At 42.1% G+C, this 11,616-nt stretch overlaps 1 protein-coding gene across 1 annotated transcript in view; it reads left to right on the forward strand.

Moving 5' to 3' along the window:
* The first annotated feature begins 3,738 nt into the window (after positions 1-3,738).
* Positions 3,739-11,616, forward strand: part of LOC109882645 (alpha-(1,6)-fucosyltransferase) — a 249,398-nt gene continuing 241,520 nt past the window's right edge. Inside the window, exon 1 of the mRNA XM_031800757.1 lies at positions 3,739-4,155. The gene's annotated coding sequence lies outside the window, so the exon portion shown is untranslated. The remainder of the gene's footprint in view (positions 4,156-11,616) is intronic.

An 11,616-nucleotide genomic window follows, 5' to 3' on the forward strand; every position in this document is an offset into this window, starting at 1 on the left:
AGTGCCACTGTCATTACAATAAGTGGCACTAATAGTGCTAGCTAGTAATTATTGTAATAGTAGTGGCACTAATAGTTCTAGCTAGTAATTATTGTAATGCCAGTGGCACTACTATTACAATAATTACTAGCTAGAACTATTAGTGCCACTGGCATTACAATAATTACTAGCTAGCACTATTAGTGCCACTACTATTACAATAATTACTAGCTAGAACTATTCGTGCCACTGTCATTACAATAATTACTAGCTAGCACCATTAGTCATTGTCATTACAATATTTACTAGCTAGAACTATTAGTGCCACTGGCATTACAATAATTACTAGCTAGAACTATTAGTGCCACTACTATTACAATAATTACTAGATAGCACTATTAGTGCCACTACTATTACAATAATTACTAGCTAGAACTATTAGTGCCACTGGCATTACAATAATTACTAGCTAGCACTATTAGTGCCACTACTATTACAATAATTACTAGCTAGCACTATTAGTGCCACTACTATTACAATAATTACTAGCTAGAACTATTAGTGCCACTGGCATTACAATAATTACTAGCTAGAACTATTCGTGCCACTGTCATTACAATAATTACTAGCTAGCACCATTAGTGCCACTGCTATTCAAATCATTCGTAGCTAGCACCATTAGTGCCACTGATGTTACAATAATTACTAGCTAGCACTATTAGTGCCACTGGCATTACAATAATTGCTAGCTAGCACTATTAGTGCCACTGTCATTACAATATTTACTAGCTAGAACTATTAGTGCCACTGGCATTACAATAATTACTAGCTAGAACTATTAGTGCCACTGGCATTACAATAATTACTAGCTAGAACTATTAGTGCCACTGGCATTACAATAATTACTAGCTAGAACTATTAGTGCCACTGGCATTACAATAATTACTAGCTAGAACTATTAGTGCCACTGGCATTACAATAATTACTAGCTAGAACTATTCGTGCCACTGTCATTACAATAATTACTAGCTAGCCCCATTAGTGCCACTGCTATTCAAATCATTCGTAGCTAGCACCATTAGTGCCACTGATATTACAATAATTACTAGCTAGCACTCTTAGTGCCACTGCTATTACAATAATTACTAGCTAGCACCATTACTGCCACTGCTATTACAATAATTACTAGCTAACACCATTAGTGCAATGTCATTGCAATAATGACTTTCTAATTTAACTAAGCACGACAATAATCAGGATGAGGGTGATGATGGTAACTGTGAAGAAGATAATGATGATGATGGTGATGATGATGAGGATGATGAACAGAAAGAGGATAAAGGAGAGGACAGTGTAGGAGATTGCAGAAAGATCAGTCTCAAATCTCAGAAGCTCTTTAAAAGGAACAGCACTGACATCTGGTGGAAACAGAGAGTACTATAGTACAGTCAAAGATGGTGGATAAATGAAGATGACACAAGCATGCCGTTAACCATTGGAAAAAAGAGTCACTGTTCCAGTCTGCTTATGGCCAGGCACCACACCCCAATAGGGAAATTGTTTGTCAATGAATCACATCTCAATCAACTTTTTTCCCAGTAGAATGTAAACACAAATATAATACTTTTTTGTATTACAATTTTTTCTGAAATATTGTATTAAAATGTGCAAATTAGGTGATATTAATGGCCCAAAATACAACCAAATTGATAAGTAGATGCAAAAATGTAATTTTAGCCTGTGGTGTCTCTCCCATGGATACCAATGCGATGCCAGCTGGGTCTGGTCTGCTTAGTTCACTGACTGTATATGAACCAGATACCAGCTGGTCTGCTCTGCTTAGTTCACTGACTGTATATGAACCAGATACCAGCTGGTCTACTCTGCTTAGTTCACTGACTGTATATGAACCAGAAACCAGCTGGTCTGCTCTGCTTACTGACTGTTTATGAACCAGATACCAGCTACGTCTGGTTGCTTAGTTCATTGACTGTATATGTACTAGAAAAGGTCTAGGGCACAGTACAATAATCCCCTTTGCATCATGTTCTGTGAATGACCTTTCACCTCTCTGTATCCTCTGACCTATGTGACCTCAATGACCTAGGTTACTACAGACCATGTAGACACACCTTTCCATTACAAATATGACCTGAGTTGCAATATTACACCTGTCTCTTAAGATTGCTTTTCCTTGAAAAGGGAATAAATCAGAATAAAACGAAATGAAGGACAAAACAAATAAATATTAATGACCAGGCGAGGTATTTCGTAACATCAATATGATGTAATGAAGCTAAAATACTATACTTGTAAGTTAATGCAGATTCAGAGAAACAACTATTTTTGTTAAATTGCTATATTGTTTGAAGTCAATATAACTTCACAGAATATCCTAAATAATATTAGGGGAGCCTTCTCTGCTAAACTTCTAGGTTTCTTACAGCACTAATAAGAGGCTGCGTCTGAGACCGTCGCCATGTGCAGTTGAACTTCAGGAACACCGATTATGTTGCTGTCCGCTTCAGTGGTGCTGGAACGGCACTGTTAGTTTATTCATTTACATTAGCTCTACCAGCGGACATTATACACTCATGACACTTGAGACAAAGTAACCACGTTAGTTGTTTGGGGATATAGCTGGGCTGCCTATCTCAAATGGGCCATTGGAATCAGATGGTGCAGTATTGCCTTCTGGACACTGGGTGACACTACTCTGTAAGTAAAGCCAGTGGCAATCCTGACCATTGAATAAATGATCAAAGTTGGCCCTCTCACTCCTTTATAGACGAACGCTGTTTTAACAGAATCGTAATCTCTACCACGTGTCTTGCGTGATTTTAGAATGTTATGTCTATAAAATCGCTCAGCCACAGCATTTATTATTAAATGGTCTGTATTGAGTGATGCCATATATAACAGGTCTTAGTCGTTTTAAGTCTGAGGCTATTTCGTCTAGACCTGTACCCTTAGTATAGTCTTAATACTCTTAGGTGCAGTGGCAAGTGAGTGGACATGTAGCACTGGGGAGTGGAGTAGAGTGAAGTTGCTCCTAAACGCTGATCTTGGGTCAGTTTTGCATTTTCCCCAGTGCTTTTTATTATCTTAAACCCTCAGTCATTATAGTGTTACTGACTCGGCACACATATCTGATTAGTAAGCTGATTGGCCATATCAATAAAAGGTAATTGATTGAGCTGACCTCACTCTAGGAACTGAGATGGAGATGAGAGGGTAGACAGTGACTAGGACATGGCGGAGTATGAATATGTCCACGTTTTATGGCCGTGCTTTATAGCTATGTTTTATTTATTTATTTTTATTTTACCTTTATTTAAGCAGGTAAGGCAAGTTGAGAACAAGTTCTCATTTACAATTGCGACCTGGCCAAGATAAAGCAAAGCAGTTCGACAGATAAAACGACACAGAGTTACACATGGAGTAAAAACAAACATACAGTCAATAATGCAGTATAAACAAGTCTATATACAATGTGAGCAAATGAGGTGAGAAGGGAGGTAAAGGAATATGGTAAAGGTATGTGAAGGAATAATTAATTGCATTGACCCTGGCCAGCCTGGTAGCCGGGACTGTAAATGGATTAGCTTTTGCCAGCGCTCTTTAATTGTACACAACATACATGTTCAGCACTTAAAACGATGGCATGTGCAATGTCAAAAAATTAAAAGTGGGCAAATTGACATTACGGCCTGCGGTGCCGCGGAAGAGCCCATGCGTTTAGTGCACCGTGACCAAAAGTGCCATGGCCGCTTTCTCGTCTCGGAGTGCTTATATAGTCTAGGTGACGGCCATACCTCTCTCTCTTCCCGACGCTGATGCAATGGCACAAGGTAGCAGATTGTCAAACTGCGGGCGAGTAGCCGCGGAGGGGACATAAACCCAATAATCGGTGCCACAGGGCCAACTATCAGTGCGGCTCCAGAACAGCAATCTGACACGGGCATACATGCGCACTGCAGTTTATAGTCAATTCGAGTCTCCTCCGACGGAGCCACACGCAGCAGTGACTACTCCGAACTCAGCCTTCTCCAGGTCCTGTTTCCACCGCAGCCTTTTCCATCCGATTTTGGACCAAAACATTGCCACTGCGTCAGACTCTAACTTCGTCAGGCCCCATCGCTCGGATCCCGCGGAAGCCTGGTGTGTCAAGTGAAGGTACGTGGTTTTTCTCTTCTGGGCTGGCGGTCTCCGTGCATGGTGAAACCGTAGTGAGGTGAGCTCCGGGCTCGGTCCATATTATTCCAGTCCATCCTTGCCTGGCCTGTTGACTGTGTCGCGTCTGCTCTTGAGTTCATGGTGACAGAATAGCGGTCATGGTTGGAATGGCTGGTCCCTTTAACACCGTTCTGGCCGTGTGTGCTGTGTTAGGTCCTGCTCCGAGTAGCCTAAGCAAACAGTTGTTTCCATACGATCTGTGTTCAAAAACGTCGCATGCAAGGTGCACGAAAGAGAGTGCATGTCTAAAGCAGAAATCCACTTTAGGCTACAGTGTATCGTACAATGTATCGTGGAAAGTATCCATTGAATTGACTAACAGGGCAGAGTAGCCTATATCTGACATGCACATAAAAAATTGTGAGGCATTTCAGATGTGAGAATGTTAACGTTCGGAGACCAGCTGCAGATGTGTTGTTGCTCATACGCTGCTGATGTTTGGACTATTGTGATGTTGTCAGGGAAACTCTTAGCTGCACACAGATGAACACTGGTTTAGAGGCGTAAATACAAAGTTAAGTGCTCTCACATCAGCTTCTGACCTCACCCCTGAAAACGTGAGAGAAATTTTATTGATACATGACATGGTCATATTTATATGACGGCGATATTATACTGAATGGACAAAGCCTGTTGTCGGAGGAGTGAATGCTGCTGATGCCGTAGCGCAATCATAATATTTACCCAAATTAACATCAGAAATTACGTTGGACGCACATCTTCCGTGTACGCGTTGGACGCACAACTAGACAGACAGGGCACGGGTTCGTCGGGTTATTGGTTGATGACAGACAGTGGTTCGGCTAGCCTAAGGTATCAAGGGAAGAGTCAACCTTGTCTCAGAGCATTTCGTAATATTCTGTACATAAATCTGAGGCACACCATTTAGTATGGTATATATTAATTTGTGAATGTCCATGATCCATTTCGCATGATACATTATGAATTACAAATCGTATGATAAATACAAATTAGCCAAATGTACAATATGTTATAAATTTGCAAACATATGATATGTTACGATTTCAAATTTGTTGTGGCTAACGTGGGCTAGGTGACTAACACTAAAGTTAACTAGCTGGCTAATTTTTAGGGTTAAGGTTAGGTGTTATAGGTTCAAGGGTTAAGGGTTAAGGGTAGGGTTAGAGTTAGGGGAAGGGTTAGCTAACATGCTAAGAAGGTTCAAAGTAGAAGAAAAGTTGCTATAGTTGTCCGTGATAAGATTAGAACACATAACCTTTGAGTTACTAGACGTTCGCATTTTACACCTACCCTTCCACCCCAACCAAACACTCTTATTTACTTTTTTTGCCATAAGTAACCCTCTGTATTATGTACCCATGCCAAATGGAATGTATCGTACTAATTTCACGTCTGGTCTATGAGGCCAGGCTGGAAAAGGTGATTCTTCAACCCAGCCATCCATATGAGCTCAAGATGTTGAAAATACCTCTTTCAACCAGTTTTGCTCACTGAGAAGCTTGGATCTGCATGTGATGCGACACGAGAATAACGAGCGGTCCATGCTTCATATTGTGTGATCATTCAAGACACCGCAACACAGTCCTAGAAAGACTGAGAGCCTTGAGCTGCACACCGGATTCTGACTCAGTTTAATTCCCATTCAGATCCAGCCTTGTATATACTCACATTCTCTCTGAACATGCACATGTTTTAGATTTCATGTTGCTGTTGTTTTGCCAACTTGAGTTTGGGTTCGTTTTGTGGTTACGGATGCATTCACAAGAAAGATCATAATGAAATAGTCTATTGATCGATCTCAGTTGACATGGACTAAAGAGTATGGTTGGAGCACACTATTCCGTTACATTGTATCATTCATTATGTAGCACGTCACTCAACTAGTGGCCTTGGTGCTATACACATCCCATCATGAAGCCAACTGGGAAGGGCCCAAATGTGCATTTTATAACAGTTACTCAAGCAATTAAAAGGGATGCTGCCCATGCCTTTATATGAGTTACTCAACCATATAGGCCTACCTAAACCATTTGTTAGCTTGACTATTTCAAACAATAAGCTTTGTAGCAACACTAGGCAGTTAAGATCATGAAATGGTCCCTCTGTGGAGAGGACAGCGAAACTCGACGCCTCTGCCCTTTGGACAACTAGCCTAATGCATCATTAATGCTTATCTAATACAGTGAAGCTTCGCAAATGGAAGCAAATTTATTGGGTAAGTAGCCTAAATCCCTCACTGAATAAGTAAACAGACATATATTGTGGTAACAGATACTGTCATTATTATCAGTCCGTTATCCCTGGCACGCAGGCGGGAGCACCATATTGAGGCCAGTCTTGAGATAGGCCTATTATTGGACAATGGCTCTCATTTGTTCTCCGCAGCCAGGATAAACATTGGCTTTTGGATTTACAGGCCTACTGATGAAGTTGTAAAATGAGTGTAGTCTAATACATGTTTTAATAAAGTGTTTAATAACACCGTTATCAATTATATACATTGCTGTTCTATCTTTATAATTTTGTAAAAACAAACCTATTTTGATGGAATAGAAACTCTCTCTCCTTCTCTCTCGCTCTCGCTCTCTTCGGTTTGTAATTCAGACCTTAATCCTCTCATCCATAGCTTCATTCCACTTTCTGTCTATTTTCATTTTGAGACTAATCACTAAGGTTAGATGGGGTGGCATGAGGGTAGATGGGGTGACATGAGGGTAGATGGGGTGGCATGAGGGTAGATGGGGTGGCATGAGGTTAGATGGGGTGGCATAAGGTTAGATGGGGTGGCATGAGGGTAGATGGGGTGACATGAGGGTAGATGGGGTGGCATGAGGTTAGATGGGGTGGCATAAGGTTAGATGGGGTGGCATAAGGTTAGATGGGGTGGCATGAGGTTAGATGGGGTGGCATAAGGTTAGATGGGGTGGCATGAGGGTAGATGGGGTGGCATAAGGTTAGATGGGGTGGCATGAGGTTAGATGGGGTGGCATGAGGTTAGATGGGGTGGCATAAGGTTAGATGGGGTGGCATGTGGGTAGATGGGGTGGCACGAGGGTAGATGGGGTGGCATGAGGGTAGATGGGGAGGTATGAGGGTAGATGGGGTAGCATGAGGGTAGATGGGGTGGCATCAAATCAAATCAAATTTATTTATATAGCCCTTCGTACATCAGCTGATATCTCAAAGTGCTGTACAGAAACCCAGCCTAAAACCCCAAACAGCAAGCAATGCAGGTGTAGAAGCACGGTGGCTAGGAAAAACTCCCTAGAAAGGCCAATACCTAGGAAGAAACCTAGAGAGGAACCAGGCTATGTGGGGTGGCCAGTCCTCTTCTGGCTGTGCCGGGTGGAGATTATAACAGAACATGGCCAAGATGTTCAAATGTTCATAAATGACCAGCATGGTCGAATAATAATAAGGCAGAACAGTTGAAACTGGAGCAGCAGCACAGTCAGGTGGAAGTTGAAACTGGAGCAGCAGCATGGCCAGGTGGACTGGGGACAGCAAGGAGTCATCATGTCAGGTAGTCCTGGGGCATGGTCCTAGGGCTCAGGTCAGTTGAAACTGGAACAGCAGCATGGCCAGGTGGACTGGGGACAGCAAGGAGTCATCATGTCAGGTAGTCCTGGGGCATGGTCCTAGGGCTCAGGTCCTCCGAGAGAGAGAAAGAAAGAGAGAAGGAGAGAATTAGAGAACGCACACTTAGATTCACACAGGACACCGAATAGGACAGGAGAAGTACTCCAGATATAACAAACTGACCCCAGCCCCCCGACACATAAACTACTGCAGCATAAATACTGGAGGCTGAGACAGGAGGGGTCAGGAGACACTGTGGCCCCATCCGAGGACACCCCCGGACAGGGCCAAACAGGAAGGATATAACCCCACCCACTTTGCCAAAGCACAGCCCCCACACCACTAGAGGGATATCTAGTGAGGTTAGATGGGGTGGCATGAGGGTAGATGGGGTGGCATGAGGTTAGATGGGGTGGCATGAGGGTAGATGGGGTGGCATGAGGGTAGATGGGTTGGCATGAGGTTAGATGGGGTGGTATGAGGGTAGATGGGGTGGCATGAGGTTAGTTTGGGTGGCATGAGGTTAGTCCGGGTGGCATGAGGTTAGATGGGGTGGCATGAGGTTAGATTTAGTAGTATGAGGGTAGATGGGGTGGCATGAGGGTAGATGGGGTGGCATGAGGTTAGATTTGGTGGCAAGAAGTTAGATTTGGAGGCAAGAGGTTAGATTTGGTGGCATGAGGTTAGTTTGGGTGGCATGAGGTTAGTTCAGGTGGCATGAGGTTAGTTCGGATGGCATGAGGAGAGATGGGGTGGCATGACGTTAGATTTAGTAGTATGAGGGTAGATGGGGTTGCTTGAGAGTAGATGGGGTGGCATGAGGTTAGATTTGGTGGCAAGAGGTTAGATTTGGTGGCAAGAGGTTAGATTTGGTGGCATGAGGTTAGTTCGGGTGGCATGAGGTTAGTTCAGGTGGCATGAGGTTAGTTCGGATGGCATGAGGTTAGATGGGGTGGCATGAGGTTAGATTTAGTAGTATGAGGGTAGATGGGGTTTCTTGAGAGTAGATAGGGTGTCTTGAGAGTAGATGGGGTGGCATGAGGTTAGATGGGTTTTCAACAGTCCACAGTCACACAATCTGGATCAAATGACCAGGAACGATGATCTTCGAGGCTCACAGTTGTTTTTTTCCTAACAGGTAGTTTTGTCCCTGTGCCTTACATTGCTTTCTGAGCCACCTTGCCAAGAAGATTTCTCTTCAAACATCAGTTAGATTGTTTCCTCCGTTTGTTGCCGAGCCTGTCTCCAAGCCTGCCTGTCCTCTGTACAGTGGCGATTTGATGTAAATCTTGGTGGGGCAACAATAAAAAGTGGGATGCATGCCAGCAAAGCCACAACACAACACTAAACAGTACATTTAATTGCACTATAAAGGTGACAAACGGCCTACATAAAGCTGTCCCAACAGCAGCCCCAACATCTTACCACTGCTACACCTGGCTATCAGCAAAGCCTTGTCTGGCAGCAAAAAAGTTCATTCAGCCTCATTTACTTCCTTTAAAAAAACATAGCTGATATGGCTGACTTGCTTAAACAAATGTGGTTTCTACTGACAATTGAGATGTACAAACTATGACATAAGGGAACGACAAGTGGATAAGAGGCAATCTGTAATTTTGATTAAGACATTAAGTAGCGAGCTAGGACAGACGTAGTCAATGTAACTATTTGTTCAGCACTTTTGAAATGTACAGTGACAGAATTCAGAATGGGCCGTTCTTACAGTGTTCTCCCTGTACACTAATTTAGAACCGTAGGATAAATAAAGGGTGCATATAAGCAGACAATGAAAGCTCTTACAATATTCAATGATTACATTCCTCTAAAACAGGTTATAGGCTACATGTGCACCACCAAGTCAGAACAGTAGGCAAATAGAGGGGTAAATAGACCAAATGATTTGGGTGAGGCACATGGTCTACTAACATCTTACTACATAACATACACTCAGTATTACTTTCTTAGGTACAGTACACATTATCTCCCTGGCATATTACATACATACAATACATTTTTGGACTCACATTGTTGTTCTATGCTCACTTGAACAGGAATGTGGTGCGGCGGTCCTTCGTGGGCAAATTTTGTCATTAAAGTCTGGCATTCTCTGTATTTAATGTGCTTTCAAAACAATTGGGAACTCTGAGAAAAACAAGGTCAAATCATGATGACGTCATTGATCTTCAATTTGAAATTCCGAGTTGGATGACTGTTCAAAACTTATTTTCCCAGTCGGAGCTCCCAACTTTCCAGTTGTCTTGAACTCACTGAAGTCAAGTTCTGACTTAACAGTTGTTTTGAGCTCAGCACAAATCATGCTTCATTGACAGCATGGCCAATGTGGAATGTTTATAATTTTAATCTTGGAAAAGAGCCCCTGAATCCCAGATTTGGGACAACACAGCCACTGTCACTGATTCCTTCCAAACCACTCAGTGTTGAATTTGCGATTTCCAACTTGTGCAATGTTTATGTCCAATGGCTGATGAGCACCGATACATTTTGTCTGTAATTTCTCTTCATTATTTCTCTTCATATGTCAAGGATTAAAAAGGATTTGCCAGTAGATTGTTGACTTGATTTATGATGATGATGATAACTAAGATTTTGAAAGTATGATGTTGACATGATCATTCCAATCAAAGCTACTGTAGATACAACATGATTTGATGTAATTTTATCTGTGGCCAATGACCTTGAGCCTTCTTAGATGGGCACTTCTAAAGTAACTCTATGGCAACACCCAAAGGGCTAGAATTTTCGAGGTCTACCCTTAGACTTGGCGGTAACGTAGTGTACCCATGAGTGACAGAACACTGAGCCAATCATGGTGCAACGCTCCATATTTTCTGTTGGCTTGCCCCACCCACCACTGAGCTAGGCCGAAACACCTGCATTTTGGAGCTGCCTTACTCAAGAAAACAAAAAAAGAGACCGCGTTTTTAACGGGCTTTATTAACTCAATGATATATATATAAAGCTGTATATATATATATATATATATATATATTGTTTTTTATATATATTTTTTACATTGTTTACAAACTGATATTTGACACGTATTAATGCCAAAAATATCATGCAAAACAGGCAAGCCCCCCCAATTTATTATTATTTATTCATTTTTTTTGTTGTTGTAATTTTTGCAAATAATGTGGGACTCAATACAGGTGGGTCGCACTGCCTCTGTAGAACTTAACTAAACTGGTACCTTGTTCTTAGCACACCAAGATACTTTCTTCAATTCAAGCATCATAGTGCCGATTACACTACAGAAAAATAAGTGCTATCTAGAACCTAAAAGGATTATGTAGTTTGAAGAACCCCTTTCGATTCCAGGTAGACCCCTTTTGAGTTCCATGTAAAACCCTTTGCACAGAGGGTCTACATGGATTCAAAAAGGGTTCTTCTATGGGAACAGCCGAAGAACTCTTTTGGAGTGTATGCCGTGTATGACTCAATGTTTATTGCCTTGATATAGGCTAAGTATACATCCGTTTTACATACCAATGTTTGCCCAGATATCTTAGCCTAGATCCCTTTCTCAACACTGGAGGGATGACATGAGAGCCGAATAGAGTTCCCAGTTTATATGCCTCGTGTTACACAAATAAAGGTCCTGAGAGGGCGAGAGAGCATCACTGGTAGCTTCAGTAATGCCGCCAGGCAAGGAAGGATATTAGCATTGTTTATACTCCCAGCTGTGTATTGCTTTCCAATTCCATTCATGCAGTCAATAGAGCCTGTATACAACAGGATGTGCTGCTTTTCTGCTCTGACAACTCTTTTTAAAACTCTTTAAAAATATAATCCTATTTTCTGACTGCGTGTGTGTGTGTG

This window comes from Oncorhynchus kisutch, linkage group LG21, assembly GCF_002021735.2.
Source record: "Oncorhynchus kisutch isolate 150728-3 linkage group LG21, Okis_V2, whole genome shotgun sequence".
NCBI lineage: Eukaryota > Metazoa > Chordata > Actinopteri > Salmoniformes > Salmonidae > Oncorhynchus > Oncorhynchus kisutch.